Raw genomic sequence first — 6,835 nt, forward strand, 5'->3', positions numbered from 1 at the left:
GTCCCCTCAAATATTATATGTGCCCGTGCATTAAAATATCTCATCCGGCCGCCCAGATGTAAATCCCCAGAGGAGAATTCGATTTAAATTTCCTGCAGTGGCTCATTTCGACTTGCTGTCAAGGACCCCTATTGGTCCATTCATCTAGACCAATTAGAAACCATATTGGGAAATTCAATTAGCAATTTGGCTCGGGAAAGCAGTGATGACTGCTGCTGAGCATTCTGTAATCCAGCCAGAACACAATGCAAACATGAAAACTATCTAAACAATTGATATGGAGTAAAAAGTTGGACATTATTAAAATGAATTTAACGTGTGTATAATTTTATTAAAATATGTTTTTGCATGGTGTCTGTATTTCTTCTCACCATAATCATTTATGTTAACAAATACAATTATTCTTTCTTCTTTCCTTCTGCATATCTAACTGGATAAAGGAGGCAATTTTGTCACCTTTTTTTAAAAAGTAGTCAAATAGCAACATAAGCTGCCAATTTTACCCATGTTTTGCTTTGGGGACAGATATGTTGGTTACACCCAGGGTCAGTGCTACTATAAGGGCAAAGGGGGCAATTGCCCCAGGGCCTCGCATCCATAGGCGCCCCAAGTGTCCATCACCACCCGACTAAGTTATGTGGCCGCCGGCCTGGGGTCCACCCCCTAGTGGGGCGTTTGATGTAACGGCCACATTCTAATGCAGCTTGCCCCACCTATGAAATGTTCACAGTGCAGCAGGTGTGGTATAACGGTGTTCAGCATCCCAATGCACGACATGCAATGCGTTACCGCAAAACACCTGCGTTAATAGTGATAGTGAAGCATACTTTTCGTTGACTGTATATGATGCAACACGCAGATAAAGTGCGGCATTTCTTTCCTATTCTGCTACACTCCTGCTGTCACAGGAAACGCAGCACAACTCCCACTGTGAACATAGCCTTAGAGATTATAAAAATGGAGGGCATTCGTTTCCCAAAAAACTGGAGCGTTTTTGTATTCGAATGCAAGCAGATACTTTATGCATCTGAACCTGAATCCCAGATTTGGTGCTATTCAGGTCCTAAACCTTTAAGTAAAGGGGACACAAGCTTGCATCAGTCAGCCTTCCAGGGAGCAGCATACACCATTTAAAGGGACTTCGAGCACCTCTCATGGGCATGCCTTTAAGACAATAAATTCATGCTATGACCCCTCTGGAGGGCGTACTAGAGGTATCAGCGCAGGAGACTTGGGCGCAGGATACAGCCGCTAAATAGCTGATCCTGCTGTTGCACAAGTTCTCGGCCGCCATGGATGGTGGGGAATGAAATAATTCGGCTTGCAGCAATTGCTGAAAGCTGAATTATTGTGTTTTAAAAGTAACTTCATCTCTATCTTCTGACGGCACCACAGTTAATCCCTGTGTGCTGCTGTAGCCGTAATTCCTATTACGGCCTATGGTGGCGCCGGCTGCGCCCAACTCTCCTGCGCTGGATTAACAGTGTTCGTCTGGAGGAATCTCTTGCAATGGCCAAGCGTGTCACTTCCTCTTCCTGATTCATTCATTGATGCACTTCTCTAATTGAGAAGACAGGGGTGACCCGGAAGTTATGACATAGCCAAGATGGCAGCCGGGATTTTTAAATTGAAATAGAACAAAAACGATTTGTTGTAGAATTCAGGCATCAAATGAAAGAGGAGAGCACAAGCTACAAAGGTACGCATCTTTAACCACTTGAGGACCTAGGGCTTTCTACCCCTTAAGGACCGGCCACTTTTTTTCCATTCAGACCACTGCAGCTTTCACGGTTTATTGCTCGCTCATACAACCTACCACCTAAATGAATTTTGGCTCCTTTTCTTGTCACTAATAAAGCTTTCTTTTGGTGCTATTTGATTGCTCTTGCGATTTTTACTTTTTATTATATTCATCAAAAAAGACATGAATTTTGGCAAAAAAAAGATTTTTTTAACTTTCTGTGCTGACATTTTTCAAATAAAGTAAAATTTCTGTATACATGCAGCGCGAAAAATGTGGACAAACATGTTTTTGATTTTAAAAAAAACCATTCAGTGTATATTTATTGGTTTGGGTAAAAGTTATAGCGTTTACAAACTATGGTGCAAAAAGTGAATTTTCCCATTTTCAAGCATCTATGACTTTTCTGACCACCTGACATGTTTCATGAGGGGCTAGAATTCCAGGATAGTATAAATACCCCCCAAATGACCCCATTTTGGAAAGAAGACATCCCAAAGTATTCACTGAGAGGCATAGTGAGTTCATAGAAGATATTAATTTTTGTCACAAGTAAGCGGAAAATGACACTTTGTGACAAAAAAAAAAAAAAGTTTCCATTTCTTCTAACTTGCGACAAAAAAAAATGAAATCTGCCACGGACTCACCATGCCCCTCTCTGAATACCTTGAAGTGTCTACTTTCCAAAATGGGGTCATTTGTGGGGTGTGTTTACTGTCCTCGCATTTTGGGGGATGCTAATTTGTAAGCACCCCTGTAAAGCCTAAAGGTGCTCATTGGACTTTGGACCCCTTAGCGCAGTTAGGCTGCAAAAAAGTGCCACTCGTGGTATTGCCGTACTCAGGAGAAGTAGTATAATGTGTTTTGGGGTGTATTTTTACACATACCCATGCTGAGTGGGAGAAATATCTCTGTAAATGACAATTTTTTAATTTTTTTACACACAATTGTCCATTTACAGAGATCTTTCTCCCACTCAGCATGGGTATGTGTACAAATACACCCCAAAACACATTATACTACTTCTCCTGAGTACGGCGATACCACATGTGTGGCACTTTTTTGCACCCTAACTGCGCTAAGGGGCCCAAAGTCCAATGAGTACCTTTAGGATTTCACAGGTCATTTTGAGAAATTTCGTTTCAAGACTACTCCTCACGGTTTAGGGCCCCTAAAATGCCAGGACAGTATAGGAACCCCACAAATGACCCAATTTTAGAAAGAAGACACCCCAAGGTATTCCCTTAGTAGTACGGTGAGTTCATAGAAGATTTTATTTTTTGTCACAAGTTAGCGGAAAATGACACTTTGTGAAAAAAACCAATAAAAATCAATTTCCGCTAACTTGTGACAAAAAATAAAATCTTCTATGAACTCACCGTACTACTAACAGAATACCTTGGGGTGTCTTCTTTCTAAAATGGAGTCATTTGTGGGGTTCCTATACTGTCCTGGCATTTTAGGGGCCCTAAACCGTGAGGAGTAGTCTTGAAACAAAATTTCTCAAAATGACCTGTGAAATCCTAAAGGTACTCATTGGACTTTTGGCCCCTTAGCGCAGTTAGGGTGCAAAAAAGTGCCACACATATGGTATCGTCGTACTCGGGAGAAGTGGTACAATGTGTTTTGGGGTGTATTTTTACACATACCCATGCTGGGTGGGAGAAATAACTCTGTAAATGGACAATTGTGTGTAAAAAAATCAAAAGATTGTCATTTACAGAGGTATTTCTCCCACCTAGCATGGATATATGTAAAAATACACCTCAAAACACATTGTACTACTTCTCCCGAGTACGGCGATACCACATGTGTGGCACTTTTTTGCACCCTAACTGCGCTAAGGGGCCCAAAGTCCAATGAGTACCTTTAGGATTTCACAGGTCATTTTTGTTTCAAGACTACTCCTCACGGTTTAGGGCCCCTAAAATGCCAGGGCAGTATAGGAACCCCACTAATGACCCCATTTTAGAAAGAAGACACCCCAAGGTATTCCGTTAGGAGTATGGTGAGTTCATAGAAGTTTTTATTTTTTTGTCACAAGTTAGCGGAAATTGATTTTAATTGTTTTTTTTTCACAAAGTGTCATGTTCCGCTAACTTGTGACAAAAAATAAAATTTTCTATGAACTCACCATACTCCTAACGGAATACCTTTTGGTGTCTTCTTTCTAGAATGGGGTCATTTGTGGGGTTCCTATACTGCCCTGGCATTTTAGGGGCCCTAAACCGTGAGGAGTAGTCTTGAAACCAAATGTTGCAAACCTGTGAAATCCTAAAGGTACTCATTGGACTTTGGGCTCCTTAGCGTACTTGGGGTGTAAAAAAGTGCCACACATGTGGTACCGCCGTACTCAGGAGAAGTAGTATAATGTGTTTTGGGGTGTATTTTTACACATACCCATGCTAAGTGGGAGAAATATCTCTGTAAATGACAATTGTTTGATTTTTTTTACACACAATTGTCCATTTACATAGAAATCTCTCCCACCCAGCATGGGTATGTGTAAAAATACACCCCAAAACACATTATACTACTTTTCCTGAGTACGGCGGTACCACATGTGTGATACTTTTTTGCAGCCTAGGTGCGCTAAGGGGCCCAACGTCCTATTCACAGCTCATTTTGAGGCATTTGTTTTCTAGACTACTCCTCGCGGTTTAGGGCCCCTAAAATGCCAGGGCAGTATAGGAACCCCACAAGTGACCCCATTTTAGAAAGAAGACACCCCAAGGTATTCCGTTAGGTGTATGGCGAGTTCATAGAAGATTTTATTTTTTGTCACAAGTTAGTGAAAAATGACACTTTGTGAAAAAAAACCAATAAAAATCAATTTTCGCTAACTTTTGACAAAAAAATAAAATCTTCTATGAACTCATCATACACCTAACAGAATACCTTGGGGTGTTTTTTTTTCTAAAATGGGGTCACTTGTGGGGTTCCTATACCGCCCTGGCATTTTACGGGCCCAAAACCAAGAGTAGTCTGGAAACCAAATGTCTCAAAATGACTGTTCAGAGGTATAAGCATCTGCAAATTTTGATGACAGGTGGTCTATGAGGGGGCGAATTTGGTAGAACCGGTCATAAGCAGGGTGGCCTTTTAGATGACAGGTTGTATTGGGCCTGATCTGATGGATAGGAGTGCTAGGGGGGTGACAGGAGGTGATTGATGGGTGTCTCAGGGGGTGGTTAGAGAGGAAAATAGATGCAATCAATGCACTGGGGAGGTGATCGGAAGGGGGTCTGAGGGGGATCTGAGGGTTTGGCCAAGTGATCAGGAGCCCACACGGGGCAAATTAGGGCCTGATCTGATGGGTAGGTGTGCTAGGGGGTGACAGGAGGTGATTGATGGGTGTCTCAAGGTGTGATTAGAGGGGGGAATAGATGCAAGCAACGCACTGGCGAGGTGATCAGGGCTGGGGTCTGAGGGCATTCTGAGGGTGTGGGCGGGTGATTGAGTGCCCTAGGGGCAGATAGGGGTCTAATCTGATAGGTAGCAGTGACGGGGTGATTGATGGGTAATTAGTGGGTGTTTAGGGTAGAGAACAGATGTAAACACTGCACTTGGGAGGTGATCGGACGTCGGATCTGCGGGCGATCTATTGGTGTGGGTGGGTGATCAGATTGCCCGCAAGGGGCAGGTTAGGGGCTGATTGATGGGTGGCAGTGACAGCGGGTGATTGATGGGTGGCAGTGACAGGGGGTGATTGATGGGTGGCAGTGACAGGGGGTGATTGATGGGTGATTGATAGGTGATTGACAGGTAATCAGTGGGTTATTACAGGGGAGAGCAGATGTAAATATTGCACTGGCGAATTGATAAGGGGGGTCTGAGGGCAATCTGAGCGTGTAGGCGGGTGATTGGGTGCCCGCAAGGGGCAGATTAGGGTCTGATCTGATGGGTAACAGTGACAGGTGGTGATAGGGGGTGATTGATGGGTAATTAGTGGGTGTTTAGAGGAGAGATTAGATGGAAACACTGCGCTTGGGTGGTGATCTGATGTCGGATCTGCGGGCGATCTATTGGTGTGGGTGGGTGATCAGTTTGCCCGCAAGGGGCAGGTTAGGGGCTGATTGATGGGTGGCAGTGACAGGGGGTGATTGATGGGTGGCAGTGACAGGGGGTGATTGATGGGTGATTGACAGGTGATTGACAGGTGATCAGTGGGTTATTACAGGGAAGGACAGATGTAAATAATGCCCTGGCGAATTGATAAGGGGGGGTCTGAGGGAAATCTGAGCGTGTAGGCGAGTGATTGGGTGCCCGCAAAGGGGCAGATAAGGGTCTGATCTGATGGGTAACAGTGACAGGTGGTGATAGGGGGTGATTGATGGGTGATTGATGGGTAATTAGTGGGTGTTTAGAGGAGAGAATAGATGTAAACGCTGCGCTTGGGTGGTGATCTGATGTCGGATCTGCGGGCGGTCTATTGGTGTGGGTGGGTGATCAGATTGCCCGCAAGGGGCAGGTTAGGGGCTGATTGTTGGGTGGCAGTGACAGGGGGTGATTGATGGGTGATAGGTGATTGACAGGTGATCAGTGGGTTATTACAGGGAAGGACAGATGTAATTAATGCACTGGCGAATTGATAAGGGGGGGGGGTCTGAGGGCAATCTGAGCATGTGGGCGGGTGATTGGGTGCCTGCAAGGGGCAGATTAGGGTCTGATCTGATAGGTAACAGTGACAGGTGGTGATAGGGGGTGATTGATGGGTGATTGATGGGTAATTAGTGGGTGTTTAGAGAAGATAACAGATGTAAACAATACATTTGGGAGGTAATCTGACGGCGGGTTTGCGGGCGATCTAATGGTGTGTGTGGGTGATCAGATTGCCCGCAAGGGGCAGGTTAGGGGCTGATTGATGGGTGGCAGTGACAGGGGGTGACAGGGGGGGATTGATGGGTGATAGGTGATTGACAGGTGATCAGTGGGTTATTACAGGGAAGAACAGATGTAATTAATGCACTGGTGAATTGATAAGGGGGGGTCAGAGGGCAATCTGAGCGTGTGGGCGGGTGATTGGGTGCCCGCAAGGGGCAGATTAGGGTCTGATCTGATAGGTAAAAGTGACAGGTGGTGATAGGGGGTGAT

This window comes from Hyperolius riggenbachi, chromosome 2, assembly GCF_040937935.1.
Source record: "Hyperolius riggenbachi isolate aHypRig1 chromosome 2, aHypRig1.pri, whole genome shotgun sequence".
In the NCBI taxonomy this organism is placed as follows: domain Eukaryota; kingdom Metazoa; phylum Chordata; class Amphibia; order Anura; family Hyperoliidae; genus Hyperolius; species Hyperolius riggenbachi.